The sequence below is a fragment of the Planococcus citri genome, chromosome 1, assembly GCF_950023065.1.
Source record: "Planococcus citri chromosome 1, ihPlaCitr1.1, whole genome shotgun sequence".
Taxonomy (NCBI): domain Eukaryota; kingdom Metazoa; phylum Arthropoda; class Insecta; order Hemiptera; family Pseudococcidae; genus Planococcus; species Planococcus citri.
Genome location: NC_088677.1, coordinates 19,857,659 through 19,884,628, shown reverse-complemented (window position 1 = coordinate 19,884,628; position 26,970 = coordinate 19,857,659). Strand labels below are relative to the sequence as shown.

The 26,970-nt window shown below is 34.5% G+C and overlaps 1 long non-coding RNA gene across 1 annotated transcript; it reads left to right on the top strand.

Moving 5' to 3' along the window:
- The first annotated feature begins 202 nt into the window (after positions 1-202).
- LOC135849755 (uncharacterized) lies at positions 203-25,774 on the top strand. Its single transcript, XR_010559610.1, has 2 exons — positions 203-1,786; positions 24,546-25,774. It is a non-coding gene; the product is annotated as an uncharacterized LOC135849755 (long non-coding RNA).
- The last annotated feature ends 1,196 nt before the right edge of the window (positions 25,775-26,970 follow it).

Below are 26,970 nucleotides of genomic sequence, written 5' to 3'. Positions count from 1 at the left end.
TTTCCAATCGATGGTACTTATCAAGACGTCATATTACCAATCAATTTCGAAAATCTCGAAGATAAACTAAGAGAAGATGGATGTCGATGGGGACCAATGCTACCGATTAATATGGTAAAATACATAATATAGTAAAGTATAATTAAAGACAGTAAAATATAATAAAGTATAATGAAGTATACTGAAATATATTAATGAAACATAATAATGAAGTTCTAGTGTTCAACCAAGATCGTAAACAAGGATCATTTTCCATTTCGTCTATTTCACTCTTTTTAAGAACTAAAGAGTCAACTAGCGTGAATTAGCTGTTCGAGATTAATACCAGAACCATCTGTTGGTTCGAGTTCGTTTCGTTTGAAATGATGTAAACCGTATAGACATCATTTAGTTTTACGCTCGTCATATATTTGTCGATTGGCGCGAAATAATTCGGATATGGCTGGATTTTTAAGTGCTCTGGAACTGCTTCAGGGCGGAGGTGTGTCGAATTTTAACTATGAATAATTAATACCCACAAATTAATTAAATTAAAATTTATTTAAAAAAAATGAAATTGAAAATTAATTATGTACTTATACATAATTTTGATAACACGATTATCGTATTTATCGATGTAGGGTGGTCAGCCAATTAATAATTCATACCCAGGAATATCCAAGACCATATATTGACGATCGACGACATCCTGGTTCTTCAATGGTATCATTTTTTGGCGTGCGGCGTTTAATGTAATTCTCGATTTAGTCGTAGGCATTTTAGTACATCCCGGGTGTTTACATTGGAACTTTCCATCTGCACTTTTTCTCCCTGATGCGATGGCACAGGCTGTATGGTACACATGATGACAGGGGTATGTACATATAGTTCCATAACGGTCTTTTTCGTGGATACAAATGGCATGCATTGCAAACTCACCCCCATTTCATTAGGTTACCTTCGTAAGGATGCGATGAGCGATGTAGCTTGAGAATTATACCGGGTATTAATTTGTTAATTCATATTCCAGGTAGAATGAGTAAAAACCCATTTTGCATTCTCCCAGAATCCAAGTATTTTTCGTTATCTTTTTCAAAATTCTAATTTATAGGAGTCTGAGAATAAGTGAACATTTCCATAAAACATACGCAATTTAAATAAATTAATAGTTATAGTTATTCATATGGTCGGTACTATGAGTGTTGCCCATGGCCCAAACTAGATTTGGGTGTCACCTAGTTCAGCGTAGGGCCTGCATTCAGTTCAAATATCACGATTCCGTTACAGTAGCTAGTGCTGAACGATCATTTAGGTGTTTTAGGTCGTATTAAGGACTTCAAGCGAGCTACAACAGGGCAAGAACGACTCAATGGACTAGCAATTCTGTCCATTGAAAGCCAAGTAGCAAAAAAAACTTTCATTTGATGGAATAATCGATGATTTTGCTCGCAAAAAGGCGTGGAAATGCTTTTTGGGTAGCTGGTTTTGGTAACACATATTTATTTGGATCCAAAGAGTTTTTGATAATCAGTACGATTAAATTTTGATCTGCGGTATCATAGCAATCTCAGGTGGAGTGTGCTGAGGTTGCAACAGGGAGTCATCGGAAATTCTCAACACTTCATACAGCGGAGGACAAAGTTCTGTTGGTACACTGCTGTTGAGACAGCCTCCCGCAATGTTACCCTTCAGGAAGCGCTGCGCATTTGTGGGCATATTTATCTAGAACAAGAAGAACACGACATATCTTACAGTATGTATAGATTACATCGAAATTGGCATGAGTTTTTAATTAAAATAGGTATAGGTAGATAAAAAACAAGATGATCCAAGGATTGCAGTTCTTCGCTTGCAATCACTGATTTTGATTAGTTTGTTTAAATAAAACTTGCTATTAAAGGTGTTAATAGACAAAAATGAAAAAGTGTAAGAAAAAAAAAGATAGATAAATAAATATACAAAGAAAAGATAATTAATGCTGCACATAAAATTTTCGAAAAAATAATGAAATAGGTATCTTTGAGGACGAATCATTTATTATACTAACGGAATTGTAACTTCACCAAATTTTAACGCGTACGGTGCCTTTTCAAACGTCTTCAATAACATGTTGATAAAATTGCTGTTACGTGATTTTTCCAGCTCACGAAAATCATCTGGGACTAACGTGCGCTTGTAATAGAAATGAATAATTATTGCTATTCATCTGTACACATCTACTTCAGTGTGTAACTGTGTAATCGCCGGTTTGAATTAAGAAAAAGTTGAAGTCGACATTGTTAGTTTTCTACTTGAATAAAACACGAAAAAATTAGCGCTTTCGAAAAAAAAAAATTAATTCTCAAATGGGTCGCCTCGTCTATTCTATCATTGAATAATTTACTTACGTAACCTTGTATCAAAACAAAGTATAAAACGTTGATCTTCCATCTTCAATTTCTTGAGCTTTGAAATTTCACCGAACACCTTTTTTTTAGGAATCGTTTTAATTTCAATAAGTCTCGATGATTTTTTTCCTTCAATATTCAAAAAGAAAGAAAAGAACGAAAATGAAAAAAAATAGTTCCAATGGGAACGTTAAAAAAAAACAATCAATATTGTTGCCAATAGCCATCTCCTCATTAGTGGAGTGAAGGGGGTTGTAGATTCATGATCTAAAAATTGAAATTGAACAACATTCATGTGTGCACCGAGTTTCAGGCTAATACACGAGAAAAAAATGCTTGAATTTTTTGTAGTTGAGCTATTTGACCACCAATTTAAACCCAACTTCTGTAGTGGTATTCTCAAATCTCGAATAAATATGTCCTCTTCCAATAGTCTGAAAAAAATGATGAAAAGTGATTTGATACAATTTTTGAGTTCTGATGGGTTTTCTTTGGTACATATTTTAAAAGATAAAGAAAAGAAAAAAAAAAAAAAAAGAAAACGAAAGAAAAGGAAAAAAAAAAAGAAACAAAGCAATAGAAAAGAAGAAGAAAATGAAAATAAGTTTCAAGTCTAGATGTTTTTTTTTTTCGATTTAAAAAAAAAAATGAAAAGAAGAATTTACATCAGGATTTTCAATATTGTTGCCAATAGCCAGTTCCTCATCAATGATGGTGGGGGGGGGCTTTCACTCTAAGGATTTTTCCTTCCAAACCAAAAATACTTACCTGTAATTCTGATTCGAACGTGTATCTGTAATCGCTGAACTCAGGGTCCATAAATTACCCGGCTAGCGACGCGATTACAGCGTACTTGATTGCAATGTGAAAGCAATTCATAAATTTTTACTATGAATTATTGCAATTCGAGCATACCTATACGAACCGCTGAACTCAGGGTCCGTAAATTACCCGGCTAGAGATGCGGCTGCAGTATAGATGATAATTCGAATCACGTGTGTTTTGAAAAATGTTGAAAAATTTTGATATTGAGTGATGGAGTTTTCAAAGCATAATGAAAAACTGCGCATGTACGTATGTTGGAGTTGATCATTCATGGGGTATTTGATTGTACCATTGGAATGTTCGAATTTCGCTCACGATATTTTTTGTTATTTTTTTTTTCCAAGTTTGAGGAAAAGTGGGTTTTTCTCAATTATGAGGCTAATGGCAAATGTGTTTCGAGGTAGCTCGAAAATATAAGTGAAGGGCATAGACCTTCTCACTTGGCAAGAAAATAATGTTGATGATGGCGAATAAAAGGGGAGTTTACATCGGTTATATTTTTTTCATGAGATCGTGAGATACTACTACAGAAGAGTTCGGGTATTTGAAAGAGTACGTTGAATTATTTTCTCGCATTGCGCATTTTCGTTTTTCAAATACCTATAGGTATTTACTTTATTTCAAAAGGGTTTAGTGAGAAAGAATGATTTCGTTGCTTTTTAAAAATTGTATTTTCATTCTTCTCTTTTGATTGATAATCCAAGCTGTCACAACGTCATAAGCATGGGGATTTACAAACACTCATGTAATTTCGGGGGAAAAACTCTATTCAAAGAGGGCGATGCCACAATCACACGAGTGCAGTATAAACTTCTCTAATTCGGGTTGTCTTCGGAATCGTACATATCTTTGTTTGAGAACGGGAACTGAATCGTTTTTTGGTAAAATTGGAGTCTTGGATTCTCTAAATTTTCGATTATAACTTGTGGTGGTTTTCGAACTCGATATTTGTGTGTTTCCGGTTTAGACTTCCAAGGCATTTTGTGAAAAATTGTCTGCTTGAAACCGATTGAAAAATCAAATCCGAGAGTAAAAGATTATTCATTGCTAAAATTTTCGTTTCAAAATTTTTTTGATTGTTTGAGCTTGGGGGTCTTCATCGAGGTATGTAATTGTTGAATTTCTGACTGAGAGGATATGGCATATGTAGATAAAACATTACTCATTGAAATACTCGAGGATTATACAAAAGTATTTTCCAAACTACATACCTACTTAATTGAAGGAAATATTACTATACTTGTAATATTCTTACTCGATCATGACTTTATTTTCGATTACTTTACTAATAATCTTACTCATTAATTTCAAATCAATCACATGATGGATTTCTATGATTATTTTTAGTTGGAATAATTTTCATCCACTTTTAACAACTCTTTCTAAAAAAAAAAAATGAGATTTGCAAGATGTATATAGCATTGCCTGAAAACGGCCTTTCAAAAACTACAATTTTATAATATTTTTCATAATTATCTCATCTTTACGTACCTATGACTAATTATCTATACCTTATTATTTATGTGTATTTTGTGATATCTGTTGAGAGGATATTGTGGAATAGATTCGTTCGTTGAAAAATTGCTCATTGATGTACTTAAGGATCATATAAGATATTTTCCGAACTGCTTAATTAAAAGGCTGAAATAACCTAAATGAATAGGTATACTATACCTACAGTTACACAATCATGGCTTGCTTTTTTTTTCAATTCGACGACTGTGGCTTTTTGGAGAGAGACTTTGTTTTGCGCCTTTGTGAAGATTGCTATGGAAAGATGAAAGATTACTTACTCTCTTTCGTTCTCAATAAATTTATACCATCGTTTTTGAACTGGTGGTGAAATTTCAGCCCATTTTCATAGGTCACAAGACTACATTTAATATTGAAATAAAAAAATAACTAATAATAATAATATTATAAGAATAAAATATTAAATTAAAGTTAGGTAATATAATTGAAATTGAAAAATGAAAAAAATTTCTACTGGAAAAAGGAGACTTATTTTGTTGAATCCTATTGTGGAGTATTAATTTTTCTCTGTATGAGATGAAGCTAGAGACAAGTGGACAAGTCTGAAGCAAATGCTTCAGGAATTCTTTGAAGAGATTGGCCAAGAATCAAGCCAGTGGCTCCGGAGCCAAAAATAGATAATTCTTCCTAACTAATCACGTATGTACTCTAATAATAATAAAACACATTCGTGGTGACTACTAAAATGTTTTCATTAAATATTAGTTACATTTGAGAAGGTGCGTAGAGGGCAATTACAAACTACACAATTGAACATAATGAAATGGTCAGGCGCGTTACCTGCCACTTACGACCTGGATAAATATAATAATTCTAACCAATTACCTATTAAGTGCGTACCTAATACATAACTGATCAGAATGTCACAAATAATTGAGATGTAGTTACAATTATTACAAGTTAATTTGGTAGGTCTCATAAATATAATATTCCTACTTCAACGATCACTCCAGAAGTTGAGCTCATAACGGCTAAAATTCCACCTCTTATGTCAATAGACCCAGAAATAATACCTCCCCCAAAAATTTATCAAGATATTCAAATTGACCCATTAACCACAGCAGAAATGCCTATTGATAACACTCTTGGCAAACTAATAGCAGGGAAAGTTGAGGAACAACTACAGGAACCGTCTACTTCCAAAAATGCTCGCAAACGTAGGAAAAGGCGAGAAAAACGTGTAAAAAGTTCAACACCCCCTGCACCAGCTCCCAAACCCGAACTCTATTTCGTAGATCCCGAAAACATACACGAATCTACCCGGCCACAACTATTTAATTCAACCTCGAAGGACCCTACCTGTGCGGTGGGAGTGGTTGTTGGGCCAAAATATATTGCACTCCAGATGGATACCGGGGCAATAGTCAGCATAATTTCTCAGCCAGTAGTAGACATTTTGTCAACCTTTGCACCCAAGGACCTCTCGTTCATAAAATTGACACAGCCAATCACCTTAACTCTAGCTGACAGTAAGACTATAGCATTAGCAAGACATTGTGTAGAGGTACAACTGACCATGGAAACAAGAGTCCTACGTGTGCCATTTTACATAATAGATTCCGAGTCAAAAGTGTTCATTATGGGAAGACTGTCGATGGATCATTGGAAAATCATACTTGATATAAATGCTCAGAATCTGATATGCAACTATGACCCTGAACACCCTATGGTCATTGCGTTCTCAGCAACTCAAGGAACAATTACACCGACTCTATGTTCGGCGAGAATTAATACTGATATAGAAAACCTCACCGAAGCACAAGCCAAGATAGAAGAAGCTGAAGAAAGCATTTTCGACATAATACAAGGCATGGAAGCGGATCAAAATCTCTTCACTCAAAAAGATTTTGATGCAGGAATTTGGAAATTCGATTTAGATTCCCCTTCATCTTTTCAAAATATTGACATCGCGAGTAAACATAGGGAAACTCAAATTATAGATAAAAAATTTTATGAATTTAAAACTATACCCTATCGCTATAGCCTGTACACTAAAGTACCTAGTTATCTATTGAACGATTTTATGCGAACAAAAATAAACGATGGTAAAATAGCACGAAAACAGCGTGCCATCCGTCGCCAAAATTATTATTTCAGGCAACAGTCAGTGGACCGCTATGCTGGGGCACGAGCTTCAGTTTTTGAGAGCACAATTTTACAGAAACAACATTATGTGTATAATTATAAAACTTGTGATGAACTTGCTGGCCCAGTGAGGAACGCGATCAGAGGTTGAGGTGGTGGGTTAATATTCACATTTTTCTCTGCTTCGTCGACATGACATCCATTGCAGTTGAAGATAGAAAGAACGGAAACAAAATGCTTATGTACAAAATGTGGGTTTGCATTTTATCAGTCTGTTCTAAAATGTAACAAAAAAATACCCTTGTTCATTATTAAAAAAACAAAAAAAAAACAAAAAACAAAGCAAAACAAAAACAAGCCGGTAAATACTACTTACACAGTATTACAAGAAGCTAAAATCCAATTTTGGATGAAAAAATTAGTCTTTACTACCTACAATTTAACAAGAAGTACAATTATTTAATATTTTAAAATGAAAGGAAAAATCAGTTTTTAATATTTGAAAAAAAGGAGGAGGTTTCCTTGTGAAAAATTGCGAAAATTGGTTTTTCATAAATTAGAAAACAAAAAAAAAGCGCATGAAACGCAACCAAACCAACAAAAAATAAAATTACGCAACAAATTGATATTATAGTTAGTTTTACCATGACTATTAGTGGGAATATTATTAGAAATAATACTGAGGAGATGAGGCTAAATATTACTACGTAGGTAGTGAATCTTATCCCTATACCTGACTATTGTTTGTGGGTCGGAGAGCGGTTAGAAGTCATTCCAAATCTACTATATGCACAGAAGTCTGTAGTAAATAATAAGTCCATCAGTCGATATAGCGTGGCAATATGATTTATTATTATTTTCAGACATGAAGAATATAAAATAAGCTGAATTATTTTATATTGTTTATAAGGACACTCGTCCTAATAATACGACTCGCGTTAATGAATTAAATAGGGTTGACACATAAATAAAACAATTATAATTATACCCTAAACTTTACCTACATGTGGATACAGAGTATCCACAAATAGGGGCGGCTTGTATAATTAATGTTGATAACTTACTTATCAGGTTCATAAACTGTCCACATTTCCTGCCTCTTCGGGATGTCCCTAATACTTGACAACGTCGGCAGGGGTTGGTAGTTTCTAGGAGTGCCTTTTCTGACGAGAAACATGGTCAATGCCCGGGAAGATTGACCCATGTCCAATATGAACGCGACGAAATAGTATACGTATTTCCTACACGCGATAATTACGAATTAACCCCTATAGGAAGGGGGCGACATCGGTATAAAAAGGGGAGAGACACCCTTATGAGGGCGTCTCATCAGCCTATAACATCTAATGGGTTTCATAAATGCGAGGTACATATTATGATCTAGCACCGGCGAGCTCGAGATACCTATACTATGATCATCTTGTGAGATGTACTTCTAATGCAAATTAGCCTAACTACATCTTGCACGGCAAGTAACGGATGCGACTAAGTGCATCTCATTTCGAAGATGCAAGTGAAAGTACAACTTCTCCGAAATGTAACGAAATACAACTGGTTTGGCTCGCGAGCGCGTTGCATTATATATGCATCGCGCTTGGCGCCTTTTTCTATTTAATCAAAGTCACCTCTAGAAGTTAACACGTTCCCATCACTTACGTTTTCGTATAATAGGTATTCGTTGAATACCTACTTACTAGTTATTCGGTGAATAACTAGTTACGTAGTTGGGCCATATCTCACCATATCAAAATGATAAAATTGAACAATCATTATGTACTATAAAATACAACTTTGCCCATTTTTTTGGGAGGGGGGAAAAAGTTAATTCTCATATTTCAGTTCGTGTCCATCGTTGCGAGTCGGTACAGCATCATCCTAAAATGAATAATATCTAACATTACAATATGAAACGAATAAATGTACCTACACGAAATTCAGTCATTTGATAATTGCATCACTAACGCTCTCACGAATGCCTTCATCGTCTTCGGATCGTTCGAAATGTCAGATGAAAACACAAACAAGTCTGCCAAGTTTGGCATCGGAACCCTGTTGAAAAGTAATTATTAGCAAGCCTGTTTGTTTTATAACTCGTATAATCGTATACTATGCAAGATGACATACTCAGGTGAAATCTCATCCCACAATTCGTTACAGGCCTGATTGTAGAGTGCTTGTCGTGGTCTCGATAAAATTTCTCAGCCTCATGATATCGGAGACCGGCGCCGGCTTTAACTTTTTTCTGAAAAAAATTAAAATATGAAATGCTGTTCCGTACGTGTGTATTCTCGGTTTAATAATTCATAGGTATACTCACTTTTCTGCAGCTTTATTCTTCTTTTGCTGCAGAATAAGTCGCCGATTTCTCCGATAGTATCGCTGATGGTAGTGGCGCCGCTTCCGTTCACTCGCCTGTGTTGCATTTTCGGAGACGGGTCGTGGAGCAGAAGCTGGAGGTACGGGATGATACGGGTACTTCAGTGTTCTGACTATTACTTCTCCATCCGGACGTAGATTCCGCATGCTGAAAACAAAAATTCAGAAGAGTAACTACACCAGAGTAATTTCATTATTAAAAAACACGCGTTTTTTTATTCTTACTTGAGCCATGCCTGGTCGGCGCTGGCGCTGCGATCCCCGTAATCCCAGCACAATTCCTCCCTAGCGGCAACTTGGCGTATTGTTTGGAGAAGGAAGATCGGTTCGCCATGCTTTACGATTTCCACATCATATGGAACTTGTGATGATTCAAGAGCCTGCCTAACGAGTCGTCTTCCTGCGTCCCGTCCAATACCCACTGCTTCTCGTTACGGCGAAAATACACGCAGAACGTTCTTTTCACCGTTCTGGCAGCAACACACTCTTGGTAACAATTAGAAAATTCAAATGCAAATACCTCGAAGTCACCGTCCACTTCACTCCTGAGGTTCTGGCACAGAAATAAAATAAGAAATAAACGGAATCGAGAAAACGATCAATTCCATGATGTAAGATATCGTCGAGTTTTTCAATTTCTCGTCAGGCTCTTAGAATCCAAACTACTTTCCAGAAAAATTTGCAAATGTAACAAAAAAATACCCTTCTTCATTATTAAAAACAAAAACAAACAGCTAAATACGGGTCGGGTACCTACTACTTACACAGTATTACAAGAAGCTAAAATCCAATTTAGGATGAAAAAATAAATTAAATGTCTTTTCTGCAATTTAACAAAAAATACAATTCTTTAATATTTTGAAACAGAAGGAAAAATCAGTGTTTAATATTTGAAAAAAAAGGTTTTCCTTGAAAAATTGGGAAATTCGGTTTTTCATAAGTTGATAAACAAAAAAAAAACGATCAGACTGAGGTTGTGAATTTTTCGACATAGGTAAGGGTGTTGCATATTGAAATATGCAACATACCGCTTACGATTTGACGAATAAATTGCACTGTACTTACTACTTACCTTCGATTGCTGTTTGTTGATTATTTTCGGAATTCATCTTCGTTGGTAGTCGTAGGAATTCTCTCAACCAGTTCGCTGTCGGGATGGGTAACCATTTTATCGCACAAGTCGTGGTGTTATTTTTAAGAAAAAATCTTTGGAAAAATTGGTTTTTCATAATTTAAAAAAACAAAAAAAAAAAATCGATTTTCTAATACAATGATCGATGCGTTCCTTCGTTTGCCATTGTATCCAGTTCCATCTGAAATCTAGATGATTGCCAAAAATTCTATTTTCCCATACCAAAGTTATAATTTTGAGCTGTCGGAGAATATTATATAGAATAAAAAGATGAATTTCGAGTTCGCGATATGTAAGTAATTTTGGATTTGTTTAAATTTTGAATTTTTTACGCGGTTAAATTACATTTGTTTTAAATTTTACGTTAACAGGCAATTGATATGAACGTATAGCTCAATTCGCGAAATAATTTGCTGGTCGGATTTTAGAAAGGTAAGAAAAAAGAATTTAATATGGAATTGAATATACTTAATCGCTTAATTTCTATGTCAAGTCGAAAATATATACAAAAATGGAAAAAATTATGATAGTTAAAAAATAACAAAAACAAAAATTGTCAAGAAAGAATAGATAACTGGGAATACAAGTCAGGGTAGTTGTCCTTTGTCTACTTTCGCACAGTGACTCGGATTGCGAAAAAAGGCGCGCATGGCGTTTTACAGAAAAACTATGACCATATCAAAAGTTGAAAGTAGTGATTCCGTAGTATTTTTCAACGAGGAATTCGAATCCGATGTCCTTTTTTTTCGCCAGACCCCTTGGGGGGTGGTACTAAAATCAAATTTTGTAAAAATAAAAAAAAATCGAGTGACATGTCAAAATGTAGGTTTTTTGGGTCGAGAAACATGAATCTGAGGTCCTTTTTTTACCTCGGACCCTTTGGGAGCCCTTGGGGAGGTGGTACCAAAATCAAATTTTGTAAAAATAAAAAAAAATCGAGTGACATGTCAAAATGTAGGTTTTTTGGGTCGAGAAACATGAATCTGAGGTCCTTTTTTACCTCGGACCCTTTGGGGGCCCTTGGGGAGGTCTTTGGGAGCCCTTGGGGAGGTGGTACCAAAATCAAATTTTGTAAAAATAAAAAAAAATCGAGTGACATGTCAAAATGTAGGTTTTTTGGGTCGAGAAACATGAATCTGAGGTCCTTTTTTACCTCGGACCCTTTGGGGGCCCTTGGGGAGGTGCTACCAAAATCAAAGTTTGTAAAAATAAAAAAAATCGAGTGATATGTTAAAATATAGGTTTTTTGGGTCGAGAAACACGAATCTGAGGTAATTTTTTTCTTCAGTCCCCTCGAGGGCCCTTGGGGAGGTGCTACCGAAATCGAATTTTGTAAAAATATGAAAAAATCGAGTGATACGTCAAAATGTAGGTTTTTTGGGTCGAGAAACACGAATCTGAAGTCCTTTTTTTCATTCAGCCCCTAAGGAAGGTGTTACCGAAATCAAATTTTGAAAAAATCACAAAAATTTGAGTAGATTATCAAAATTTAGATTTTTTTGGCTGAGGGTAGAAATTAGTCAGTTTTTCAATCATTCGACCCGATATCTTCAGTTATTTTGTATCATTACTAGAAGAATCGCGCTTAGTCGCACCGTGAGGAACCACACCCAAATTCTACACTTTTTAACACACATTTTCCCGCAATCGCGATTTTGAAGGGAGTTGAATGAAAAAACTTATGCCATCGTCAATTACAATTATTTCGAGTTAATTTAGTTAAAATGTAGTTGCGTTTGAGACGAGATATCTCAAAAATGGTAGCACCTCTCCAAGGGCCCCCGAGGGGCCTGATGGAAGAAAGGACCTCAGATTCGTGTTCCTCGTCCCAAAAAACCTATATTTTGACATATTACTTGATTTTTTTCATTTTTACAAAATTTGATTTTGGTAGCACCTCCCCATGGAGTCTGAGGGAAAAAGGACCTCAGATTCGTGTTTCTCGATCCAAAAAACCTACATTTTGACATGTTACTCGATTTTTTTTTTTCATTTTTACAAAATTTGATTTTGGTACCACCCCCCAAGGGGTCTGGCGAAAAAAAAGGACATCGGATTCGAATTCCTCGTTGAAAAATACTACGGAATCACTACTTTCAACTTTTGATATGGTCATAGTTTTTCTGTAAAACGCCATGCGCGCCTTTTTTCGCAATCCGAGTCACTGTGTTTCGCCCGGAATTCATTTCTTCGCTTTTGACGGCGTAGACGTTGCTCCCTGATGTTACGATTCCATCGTCGCTGGGAGGATCCGGGGAAATTTACCGCATTGAAACTTTTGTATACAAAGATTGTGCGTAAGATGTTTAATACCTGCGACGACACCCATTTTTTCTCGCAAACTCCTGTATGATCCTGCGTGATGAGTAGTATTCGGAATCTGCCCCGTTGCTGAGGCTTGATTTCGGAGGTTAGTGCTAATTTATATATTGGTGCTATTGTCATGTATGATTTATTCCTAATTCGTAAAAATGTTGGAGTGAACTTCGCCAACAAACAAACAAACAAAACTTATACAATTATGAAAAAAAAAATAAAAATATACAGAGAAATTTTGAGAAAAATTCGAAAAAGGGCAGATTTTTCCCCAATGGGGCTTAAATGGTTTGAGTGAGAGCGTATTAAATTAATTTCGTCCAATCTCCGTATTTACGGTCATTTTTGGAAATATTGAACCTTTTTTTTCCAAATTTGAATTTGAAATTTTCAAAAAAACGCTCAAAATGCCCTGGATTTTGCTGCTGCCGGATACTGGAAACCACAATTTGAAATTGATCCAAAAAGATCATATCTTGAAAGGGACATTTTATGGATGAAGCAAAAATTAAACCCAATCATAGATGGGAAAATCTACGAATTTAAGAGGCTACCTTACCACTACAGTTTATCAACCGGCGCACCCACCCAATTATTAAACTCCTTCATGCATAATGAAGTAATCGCTGCCAAAATAGCTCGTCAACAACGTGCTATCCACCGACAAAACACCCCCTACAATAGGAACCATCCCTTTAATAGCGGTACTGGGGCAAGTTCATCTGTGTTTGATACACCTCCCCGCTCCCCTTCCAACAATAACAATTCCCTAAGTAGGATGGAGACATTACACCAGCTCGCGGATGCGCTTCAGGTATTAAAAATGGAAGCGGAGAAGGAACTGGAAAAATAACAGAATATTCAAGTACATATAACAATAGAGTAAATAGCAATAGCATGCACGTCATAAATTTATTATTTAGTACACACATGCATTATCTTAACGATTAATAAGTGTATACCCTACACATAGACATCGTATGGTACATACGAGTATAACGAACAGAAATAGAAACAAAATTCACCTTGACCTAGTGACTAGGCAACCAGTCTGAATCGTCGCGGTCGTTCGTTCACCTCCCGTACTATTCCCATGTACCAGCTGTACACTACGCCGACAACGAGTAATAATGCTACATATTCGAGAATTGGCACCGCCGCTTTTTCGTTGTTTTTATTCTTCATTCTAAAATAATAAATAAAAATTGTGGAGTTCGTCACTAGATTTTAAAATCTTACAAAAAACACAATTTTCAGTAAAAATAGAATCTTATGAAAAAAATTGACACTAAACAATAATTCACCATATAAATGTGGGAACTTCTTAAAATACCTAAATGAATTTTTCAATAAAAAGAAAAAGTAGTCATTTCCAAAAAAAAAAAATGATCATATTTTAATAATAAAAAAGAATCATCATTATAACTAAAAATGCAACTTCATATTAATGAAATCGTACCACATTCAGGTTTACGAGGTACAAGAAAAAGTTCTTGTTAATCAAAACGTCATTATAATTGAACAAGGCTGCTGGATTCCTAAAGCTGTGCCGATTCTTCGGACTTCTTCTATGATCCTCCCGATGCTAGCTTCGGGGTAGTTGATCCTGCACTGTGTTCCCTGGACGATGGTATAGCATCTACGATATTCAATTCCGTTAATGAATAAATGAAGTTGTTACTTTAAGCGTTGCTTTGCAACTTGGATACTTCTGCATCGTACCTACTTTCCTAGGGATTCGCGTTGTTGATCAATACAACAACAGAGACACATTGAGAAAACAATACAAGGAAAAATGTTTAAACAGCAATTTTTTAAAAATAATTTTACAACTTACAATCCCCCAACAGCTTTACTCTGCGGTGGAGCCGGGACCATGTTTGAAAATGAATCTTTCAGGGTTAAGGTAATAACTGTAAGTTTATTGCCATCCATTTCTAAAACCACACCAAGGTGTGGCATGTTAGTATTATATTTTGCCATGCTACATGGAAAAATGAAATTTAATTAAAATTACAATTTCACAAACTGGGGGTATTCCTTTTGGTGTAGGATTCCATTAGAGGCGGCATGCTGAGGGTTTTGGTTTACCTGGGTGTAATGTCTTCCTTGAATTTCACTGAATGGTAAGACTCCATTGTTAGGCATATACAAGAAGTATACTCGCGGTAAAGACAATAGTAGTGATATAAATGGGGGCATGGTGTGATACTGACATAATCTTTACGATAATTAGATGACGCCGCAGGTCCTGACAGAGCCAGGGGTGGATGCCATTTCTCACACACAAAGTGCGCGTGTGACATTTTAGGTATTTACGCGGAATCGAGAAAACGATCAATTTCACGATGAAAGATATCGTCGAGTTTTTCAATTTCTCGTCGGGCTCTTAGAATCCAAACTATTTTCCAGAAAAATTTGCAAATGAACATAAAAACCAATTTATTTTAGAATGAAAAAATTAATAGTATGTAAGTAGTGAATATTTCCCTATACCTGGCTAGTCTTGGAGAGTCGGAGAGCTTAGAAGTCATTCAATTTAACTATATGCATTAATGATTCGATTTAACAATAATAACACCAAATGCTACGAAACGTGTCAAATTGATTTATTATCATAATTTCAATCATGTAGGGTGAATAAAAATATAAAATAATTTACATTATTTTATATCACTAATGTGGACACAGGTCCATATTATGCGACTCGCGCTAATTATTCATGTTATAATGTACTATCCTATTACTGGATAACATTATCGTAATCGATGGTGATGAATTATACAGGGTTATAATTAAGCCCTACACTTTGCATACTCATGAAGAAAGAGATTACTTCTCAATATTCATGAGTATGGGAGAAATTACCTTATTAATAAATGATGAGGCTACTCACCAGGTCCACACAATGTCCAAGTTTTCTGGACAGAAATGCATTACACGAGGTACCCTTTCAGACGAGAAGCAAGAGCGATGCCCGGGAAGATCGACTCATGCCCAATGGTATCGCGAGTTCTTTTTACATTTTTAAAGCGATATTTTCATTAAAATTTTCTCTGTGATGGAATTATATATAGTCATATTTTTATTGAAATAAAGTATTAAACCAATGAATAATAATCGATAGTAAAATCAGTAGGTAAATAATTCGGACACGTATAGGTACCTACCATTGGTTATCCATTTCACTAAAACAAAATAGTAATACTTACACGTGTCCGAATTTACCTATTGGTAGGGTCCCTTACCTGCCTGTCATATCTACGAGGTTCCATATCGAATAGAGATACACTTTGCGACGAAGCACCGGCGAGCTCAAGATACCTATGCTAAGTAATTTGCTCTCGTTCGCGATGCATATCGCGTTAGGTGCGCTTGCCTACGTCACGGCCTTTGCGGAGTTAACACGTTCCCACCACTTACGTTCACGCTACCTAGTTGTTCATATAATAACTACTTACGTAGGTGGGCCATATCTCACCATATCATATATTTTAATAATACCTAATAATAACTCGAACTCTTCGTTGCCTTTGCTGAGAACAAAGAAATGGTCCGTGGGAACCAAGCAATAAAAATCTTTGTTTTCTATACACAATACTCGCGAGCATAAGAAACCAATAAATAATTCTGTCCACTGAAAATATACATATTATGTACTTATTAGCTGTACCGCTTGAGCACATCTTATGTATACTAAATAGACAAACGAATTTATGAGATTAAAAACAATAAAAACTGTCACTCAGGAGTTCGTCGAATAAAAAAATATTCTGACATATTTATCACCTAAAGATTTCTATTTAAAAACCCATACCTTTCAACACACACGAGTATGCGCTTCGTTTATGTATACAAAATGATAATCTAATCAAAACAACTAACCCCCAATTAATAAAAATACACCCTTTTGATGACATTAATGACCATTAAATTATTCGGCTACTGTATTCTTTCGAAACAAATAAATATTAACGAATTCGAAAATGTAAAGTAATAAATGTCATCCAATATTTTCACTTTTAATATTCTTTAAACAAACCCACTTAAAATCACATGTAAAAATACGTATGCTTCCTTTAATATGCTAATCTGCTTCCTTTAATATGCTAATCATATTAAAGGCTCGCGCCAAAAGCATTAGTTCAATTCCAGGTGCAATGATTAGGGTAATAAAACCGTCAAACAAATTCTGTAGGCAACAAAAATTATCACCCATTATTTTGCGGCTGCTTTTATACTAAGTGATAAAAACATCAATGTAAAAATTCGTTCACCTTTTTATCTCAGCGATAAAACTGTCATGAATATTCTTCAAGAATACAGAGACAGTTTTACTACCATAAATAGTTCCTTTTTATAAAAATATTCATCTCTGAGATAATAGAATGAAATCATTTACTATTTATGCATTTGTACATGATTAGTTTAGAAATACATATAAATAGAGTAATCTAATATAAAAACTAACATTATTAGGTTATGATGTACACTCTTTTTCTTTTATAACAAAGACACGAGAAAAAAAAAAAGGGGATGTTTTTGCTTTTTGAAAATATATTTTCAGCAATAACATGTAAAAACAAAATATAACAACAAAAAATATAAAGGATGAGTAATGTATGTTGCAAAAATGCCAATAATAATAATAATGAAGGAGAGGAAAAGAATAAGAAAATAAAAAAAAAAGTAAAAAAGAGACTGAGTAAATGATAAGGATGTTAACAATAATCGCCGATGCGTCTTATTAATTTTAATTACTATGCTTATGGATAATTTGGATGCAAAAAAAAAAAAAAAGAAAAAAGGAATATGTACAGGGTTTGAAATTTTACATAGGCTGCTGGATTCCTAGGGCTGTACCGATTCTTCGGACTTCGTCTATGATCCTCCCAATGCTAGCTTCGGGGTAATTGATCCTGCACTGCGTTCCCTGGACGATGATATAGCATATACGATATTCAATTCCGTTGATATTGCTTAACCTGTCGGTGACAGTAGTGTATAGTGATCTCGCCACGATCGTTTCTGACGGCTCAATGATGGGCAGTGGTCGCTCTGGGATCTCATCGATCTCCATAGATTCATTAATTTCCTGTTCAGCGGTGTTCGTTGGTAAGCTTAAGAATTCTTGAAACATCGTTGAATCCTCAACCGGAACCCAGTTGATTGCCATCGTCGTACCATTAGTGATTACAAATCCTCGGGCTTCCCTGTCTTGCCTTAGTTCTGTTTTGCGTAGGACTGATACGGTAATTGGGCCGTATTCAATTGGCGAGCCTGTTGGCAATTCTGCATCAGTCTCCATCACTGCAAAAGAATGGAAATGTTTAGACTGGTTCGAACATCCCTATTATGTGAGGATGTTTACATATTGTATATGCAACATCGTTCACATGCTCGAAATTCAAAAATTAAAATGTACTTACGTTCACTAGGTCGATTATCGAGTTCTGGATTCATGATTAACAACGGTAGGAACTAAGAATAGGTACTATTGACGCTATTTTTTTTTGCAATTAAAATTTCTATAATTTACACTGACAATCGGTCAGAGAATAATATAGATGATTTAACAATCTGGATCAACTCTTACACCATTTAGCATCATTGTATGCTTATCTTTTCCAGGAATGTCGAATGTCGTGGAGGTGGTCATAAAATGACGTAACCGGTTGAAGGCCATGCCAAATCGGCCTTTTTGTCGATTATTAATTTTTACCAATAAATAATTTTGTCCACTGATAAATATACATAATTTATTAGCTGTACCGCTTAGGCACATCTTATGTATACTAAATAGACAAGCGAATTTATGAGATTAAAAACAATAAAAACTGTCACTCAGGAGTTCGTCAAATAAAAAAATATTCTGACATATTTATCACCTAAAGATTTCTATTTAAAAACCCATACCTTTTAACACATGCGAGTATGCGCTTCGTTTATGTATACAAAATGATAATCTAATCAAAACAACTAACCCCCAATTAATAAAAATACACCCTTTTGATGACATTAATGACCATTAAATTATTTGGCTACTGTATTCTTTCGAAACAAATAAATATTAACGAATTCGAAAATGTAAAGTAATAAATGTCATCCAATATTTTCACTTTCAATATTCTTTAAACAAACCCACTTAAAATCACATGTAAAAATACGTATGCTTCCTTTAATATGCTAATCTGCTTCCTTTAATATGCTAATCATATTAAAGGCTCGCGCCAAAAGCATTAGTTCAATTCCAGGTGCAATGATTAGGGTAATAAAACCGTCAAACAAATTCTGTAGGCAACAAAAATTATCACCCATTATTTTGCCGCTGCTTTTATACTAAGTGATAAAAACATCAATGTAAAAATTCGTTCACCTTTTTATCTCAGCGATAAAACTGTCATGAATATTCTTCAAGAATACAGAGACAGTTTTACTACCATAAATAGTTCCTTTTTATAAAAATATTCATCTCTGAGATAATAGAATGAAATCATTTACTATATGCATTTGTACATAATTAGTTTAGAAATACATATATAGAGTAATCTAATATAAAAACTAACATTATTAGGTTATGATGTACACAAGTTATAAACATGTCATAGCTTAAATCTTCGAGTGTGGGAAATACTTTTTCGAAAAACACAATGCATTTTAATGGAACCTTCAATGAATAAAAGCTCCGACACAACACACACAAAAATCATTTGTATTAAAAGTATCGAAGTATGTGGAGCTCTTCTCTCAAGTATCAAGCTACCTACTCAACTCTTCTCTTTAACATCACTCAACTCATCTCTCAGGCATCCAGTCAACTGCTACTTATAATCATCTTTTCTTAAAGTAATATTGCACAATTTTGTTGAAACCTCTTGGATTTCGAAAGTAATTCGTTACCCAAAGTCTCAATTTTATTGCTCTTTTCGCGATGAATCCGAATGAGAAAACCGAACCAGAACCTCAGACTTCTATATTCGAGCCTAGAGTCAAAATATTATCTCCAAAATCACCTCAATAAGATCCAAACATTGGTCCGGCAAAAGTCGTAGCTTTAGAAAACAAAACTGAGGCGGAAATAGAAAACCACAGTTTTAGAAAAAGAAACTGAGACAGAAATCGGAAAAATGTTTGCTGACTCTGAACCTTTCTCAATTTATGATTTGGACAAAAAAAAGAAATTGATAAGCCTCTCGAAGAAAAGCCACCCAAATTAGAAAGATTCGATGCTCATGATGAAAAAACTGACGTATTTGACGAAAAATTAGACAAATATGTTGAAGTAAAAGACCAACCTCAAAATTTTCAAGAAATTTTACATCCGGATATACCTATTGAAACTCTCGATGAAAGAATAAGTCGCTATTTGGATTCTAAAGCAAAAAACGAGACCCTATCTTTTGAAGAAAAATTAGCCAAATGCGCTGAAAAAGTGGAAAATTCGGAAAAACTTCCAAAGTTTGAAGAATCGTTCAAAAATGTGGCAACTCAAACCTTTTTGACTTTTAATAACAATTTGGATTCAAAAGTTCCCACAATTGAATCAGCTAGCGAAAATATAGAAATGCAAGAAATTCCCTTAAAGAAAGAAACTGAAGCTGATTCAATTGATGAAAAAATGAGAACTCAAGAAGATACTCCGGTTGATAAAAATTTAATTTTTGAAATACCTGTAATTGAAGACAAAATTAACATAAAAATAGAGTCAACAAAATCTATGGCTGGTCAGTTAATTGATGAGGAAACAACTGAGAAAACAATAGCTCAGATTCAGGAAGCACCTCAGGAATTAAAAAAAATACAATTCATTAATATTTTGAAACAGAAAGAAAAATCAGTTTTTAATATTTGAAAAAAATGCATTTAGAGACGTATTCAAATTAATAAGGCTTATATTGTGGTAGTCATGGTATAGTAGCCTAAGACAAGAAAAAAAAAATAAAAACAATAATTTTCAAACACATTAATAGTAATAAACAATGAATTAAAAAAAAAAAATCAGTAAAAGTGAAAGTTAAATCGAAAAAAATACCAATAAAAATTCGCAACATGATAAAATTCGATTAAATCACGATAAAAAATTACTTACAAAATAAATAGAAAACAGAGATAACCATGTTTTCATTCCTTATGTGAATTTATATGTACTCATTACATTAGAAATTGATTCTACATTAAATTCTCTTATCAAAATTGCATGTGCAGTGTTAGCAGCATTGACATATAAATGATTCGAATTGCCTACTACCTTTACATGCCTAAAAAGGTCAATTTTGCTGAGCAGGTTAGCTCGTTTTCTGTATGTTTGTACAGTGATGCCATCGCGGAGTGTATTTCTTACAAACTTGAACTACATGTATGTATCTGAAGTTTTTTGTGGATCTTCAAAAAATCTTCTTGCGTCGATTATTGAATAAATAACACATACGACTCTTTCTTCTCTTCTTTCTTTGTCATAATATAAGTTTTACTCAGGTCGTATAGCCAGTATCCCGCGATTAGGAGGCCCATAAATCTTGACGTCGGCCGGCCTTTTATCTGTATAGGTTTCTCGTAGAAGTCCATATATGTCCATTAATTAATCGGAATAAATATTTAATTATTTTCTGATTTATTAAAAATTTATAATAAATAAATACTTCCAAACGAAAAAAAAAAAACAAACTGCTCCTTATGGTCAATGATATGAATAATTCAGAATGAGTTCATTATATCTTATTTTAATAATAAAAAAGAATCATCATAATAACTAAAAATGCAACTTCATATTAATGAAATCGTACCACATTCAAGTTTACAAGGTACAAAAAAAAGTTCTTGTTAATCAAAACGTCATTATAATTAAACAAATGAATAAATGAAGTTGTTACTTTCAGCGTTGCTTTGCAACTTGGATACTTCCGCATCGTACCTACTTTCCTAGGGATTCGCGTTGTTGATCAATACAACAACAGGGAGCCGGGACCATGTTTGAAAATGAATCTTTCAGGGTTAAGGTAATAACTGTAAGTTTATTGCCATCCAGGTGTGGCATGTTAGTATTATATTTTGCCATGCTACATGGAAAAATGAAATTTAATTAAAATTACAATTTCACAAACTGGGGGTATTCCTTACTGCTGACTTGATATAGTGAGGTTGGGAACCTAGATGGTGAGAATAGTGTTATTTTATTCCTACTGGATCGGGACAATAATTATTTCCTAAGTGGGGAATAATTACCACTTACCTGGATAGCTATAGAGATGATTGAAATTTAGCGATTTCAACACGATACGACCAAAGTCAGAAATGCACTCTTCTAAAACATCATCTCAAAAATCCAAAACCGCATTTTCATTAGATGCGACGTGACATGATTCGTCTTCATCGGATGGGGTAGATAATTCTTCCTAACTAATCACGTATGTACTCTAATAATAATAAAACACATTCGCGGTGACTACTAAAATGTTTTGTGTATTGCTGGATGTACTGCTATTGCTAGTGTCTTGGAGTATTTCCAGCTCGTAGGGGAATTCCAGCTCTCTGATAATTTTATCCGACAGGTCTAGGTCCTGTAGAAGCCAGGAATTATCTGCGTTCGGCGGATTGTACCTGCGACCTGCGTCCATAGAACCACAACAGTTCTTCTCCTGCGCGTATATTCTTGCATGCATAAAAATAAACAATAGGTAGTCCAGTTTTCGTGTCCAGCGTAACGTTGGAATGCATATTGTACTGCTTAAAACTGCTGTTGCATAATCGTACAAGTGATCCGTCCTCTTCGTCTGCGTTCAATATGTATCAAGTTTGGGGTCCCATGTACAAATCAACATTATACTGTGGTCTTGCAGACTGGTGATCACTGCATTGTAATGTTCCTGCATAATGGAATAGAAATTCCCATTAATACCACCTGGGAATGGCGATACCACCATACTGGATTGTATAAACTTTTAGCTGCTTCCAGCGTAGAAAAGTGTTCCTAGTTTCATTGGTAAATGCTATCCTTATTGAAGGTATGGGTATTATCTGCCATTCCTGGCCGGGTAACTGAAACATATGCGCAAGGGGGCACGTTGTCCATTCTATAAATCAAATTAGACACGAAAAAATGAAAATAAAAGGGAAATTGTCACATTTAGTTGTGTCGATCGGCAACAACCATAAAGAGACATGATAAGGTGTGAACAAAAATGCACTAAAATTCAAAAATATTGAAAATTAAATCACTCGCGTGATAAAGACAGTAAAATATAGTAAAGTATAATTAAAGACAGTAAAATATAATAAAGTATAATGAAGTATACTGAAATATATTAATGAAACATAATAATGAAGTTCTAGTGTTCAACCAAGATCGTAAACAAGGATCATTTTCCATTTCGTCTATTTCACTCTTTTTAAGAACTAAAGAGTCAACTGGCGTGAATTAGCTGTTCGATTAATACCAGAACCATCTGTTGGTTCGAGTTCGTTTCGTTTGAAATGATGTAAACCGTATAGACATCATTTAGTTTTACGCTCGTCATATATTTGTCCATTGGCGCGAAATAATTCGGATATGGCTGGATTTTTAAGTGCTCTGGAACTGCTTCAGGGCGGAGGTGTGTCGAATTTTAACTATGAAGAATTAATACCCACAAATTAATTAAATTAAAATTATTTATTTTAAAAAAAATAAAATTGAAAATTAATTATGTACTTATACATAATTTTGATAACACGATTATCGTATTTATCGATGTAGGGTGGTCAGCCAATTAATAGTTCATACCACGGAATGTCTAAGACCATATATTCGCTCGACGGTCCACGATAACGGTCTTTTTCGTGGATACAAATGGCATGCATTGCAAACTCACCCATTTCATTCTTTTCTTCAATTTCTTCCTTCGGATCATGTAAGGTTTAGTGAATTGATTTCCACTCTTGATTACTTACTGGATGTCAGTCTGAGCATCGTACACCACTTATATTTTGGCATGGGTGTACCATTTCCTCTTCCATATTGTAACGGGATAGTTTTTTGGAAGTATGCTGTAATTTCAACGGAAATCGTTAATGATACACATATTATAGTTCAGAGAAAAAAATAATAGACAACTGTTTTATATGCAGAAACCTTCTTCTTTTTTGACCAACAACCTCGGTGATCAGCGTGGTCGTAATTAGTATAATAAGCTTATTCTTTTAAATTAGCCAAAAGGTGTGAGCGACGTAGCTCTTTTTTCGAAATTTTGCTTAAAATTAGGTTACCTTCGTAAGGATGCGATGAGCGATGTAGCTTGAGAATTATACCGGGTATTAATTTGTTAATTCATATTCCAGGTAGAATGAATAAAAAACCATTTTGCATTCTCCCAGAATCCAAGTATTTTTCGTTATCTTTTTCAAAATTCTAATTTATAGGAGTCTGCGAAAAAGTGAACATTTTCATAAACATACGCAATTTAAATAAATTAATAGGTATAGTTATTCGTATGGTCGGTACTATGAGTGTTGCCCATGGCCCAAACTAGATTTGGGTGTCACCTAGTTCAGCGTAGGGCCTGCATTCTGTTCAAATATCACGATTCCGTTACAGTAGCTAGTGCTGAACGATCATTTAGGTGTTTTAGGTCGTATGTATTAAGGACTTCAAGCGAGCTACAACAGGGCAAGAACGACTCAATGGACTAGCAATTCTGTCCATTGAAAGCCAAGTAGCGAAAAAACTTTCATTTGATGAAATAATCGATGATTTTGCTCGCAAAAAGGCGTGGAAAGCATGCTTTTATGTACACTGCTGCTGAGACAGCCTCTCGCAATGTTACCCTTCAGGAAGCGCTGCGCGTTTGTGGGCATATTTATCTAGAACAAGAAGAACACGACATAGCTTACAGTATGTATAGATTACATCGAAATTGGCATAATTAAAATAGGTATAGGTTTAGGTAAGTTATTGGCTATAATTATTTATATTGACGCGACAACAATTATTATTAGTGCGACACGGAAGATAAAAAACAAGATGATCCAAGGATTGCAGTTCTTCGCTTGCAATCACTGATTTTGATTAGTTTGTTTAAATAAAACTTGCTATTAAAGGTGTTAATAGACAAAAATAAAAAAGTGTAAGAAAAAAAAAGATTAAATAAATATACAAAGAAAAGATAATTAATGCTGCACATAAAATTTTCGAAAAAATAATGAAATAAGTATCTTTGAGGACGAATCATTTATTACACTAACGGAATTGTAACTTCACCAAATTTTAACGCGTACGGTGCCTTTTCAAACTTCTTCAATAACACGTTGATAAAATTGCTGTTACGTGATTTTTCCAGCTCACGAAAATCATCTGGGACTAACGTGCGCTTGTAATAGAAATGAATAATTATTGCTATTCATCTGTACACATCTACTTCAGTGTGTAATCGCCGGTTTGAATTAAGAAAAAGTTGAAGTCGACATTGTTAGTTTTCTACTTGAATAATATAAAACACGAAAAAATTAGCGCTTTCGAAAAAAAAATATTAATTCTCAAATGGGTCGCTTCGTCTATTCTATCATTGAATAATTTACTTGCGTAACCTTGTATCAAAACAGAGTATAAAACGTTAATCTTCCATCTTTAATTTCTTGAGCTTTGAAATTTCACCGAACACCTTTTTTTTTAGGAATCGTTTTAATTTCAATAAGTCTCGATGATTTTTTTCCTTCAATATTCAAAAAGAAAGAAAAGAACGAAAATGAAAAAAAATAGTTCCAATGGGAACGTTAAAAAAAACAATCAATATTGTTGCCAATAGCCATCTCCTCATTAGTGGAGTGAAGGGGGTTGTAGATTCATGATCTAAAAATTGAAATTGAACAAAATTCATGTGTGCACCGAATTTCAGGCTAATACACGAGAAAACAATGCTTGAATTTTTTGTAGTTGAGCTATTTGACCAATTTAAACCCAACTTCTGTAGTGGTATTCTCAAATCTCGAATAAATGTGTCCTAATGATGAAAAGTGATTTGATACAATTTTTGAGTTCTGATGGGTTTTCTTTGGTACATATTTTAAAAGATAAAGAAAAGAAAGAAAAAAAAAAAGAAAACGAAAGAAAAGGAAAAAAAGGAAACAAAGCAATAGAAAAGAAGAAGAAAATGAAAATAATGAATGATACATGTTTCAAGTCTAGATGTTTTTTTTTCGATTTAAAAAAAAAATGAAAAGAAGAATTTTTATCAGAACGTTGAAATAATATACATGTTGTTGAAAAAATCTGAGTATTTTCGTATTTTCAATATTGTTGCCAATAGCCAGTACCTCATCAATGGTGGGGGGGGGGGGGGGTTCTTGTTTATCGATCATTTCGCCATAACAAGACGATTTACAATATTTAGATCCGTTATGATCAACTCGATTTCACCAATGAAATAGAATGCACTCCTGTGATACATTAGTATTTTACTGACGTTGCAACCCAAGACTTGATTTGATGAATTTCTTTCACTCTAAGGATTTTTCTTTCCAAAAATACTTACCTGTAATTCTGATTCGAACGTGTATCTGTAATCGCTGAACTCAGGGTCCATAAATTACCCGGCTAGCGACGCGATTACAGCGTACTAGATTGCAATGTGAAAGCAATTCATAAATTTTTACTATGAATTATTGCAATTCGAGCATACCTATACGAACCGCTGAACTCAGGGTCCGTAAATTACCCGGCTAGAGATGCGGCTGCAGTATAGATGATAATTCGAATCACGTGTGTTTTGAAAAATGTTGAAAAATTTTGATATTGAGTGATAGAGTTTTCAAAGCATAATGTTGGAGTTGATCATTCATGGGGTATTTGATTGTACCATTGGAATGTTCGAATTTCGCTCACGATATTTTTTGTTATTTTTTTTTCCAAGTTTGAGGAAAAGTGGGGTTTTTCTCAATAATGAGGCTAATGGCAAATGTGTTTCGAGGTAGCTCGATAATAATATAAGTGAAGGGCATAGACCTTCTCACTTGGCAAGAAAATAATGTTGATGATAGTGAATAAAAGAGGAGTTTACATCAGTTATATTTTTTTCATGAGATCGTGAGATACTACTACAGAAGAGTTCGGGTATTTGAAAGAGTACGTTGAATTATTTTCTCGCATTGCGCATTTTCGTTTTTCAAATACCTATAGGTATTTACTTTATTTCAAAAGGGTTTAGTGAGAAAGAATGATTTCGTTGCTTTTTCAAAATTGTATTTTCATTCTTCTCTTTTGATTGATAATCCAAGCTGTCACAACGTCATAAGCATGGGGATTTACAAAATTTACAAACACTCGCGTAATTTCGGGGGAAAAACTCTATTCAAAGAGGGCGATGCCAC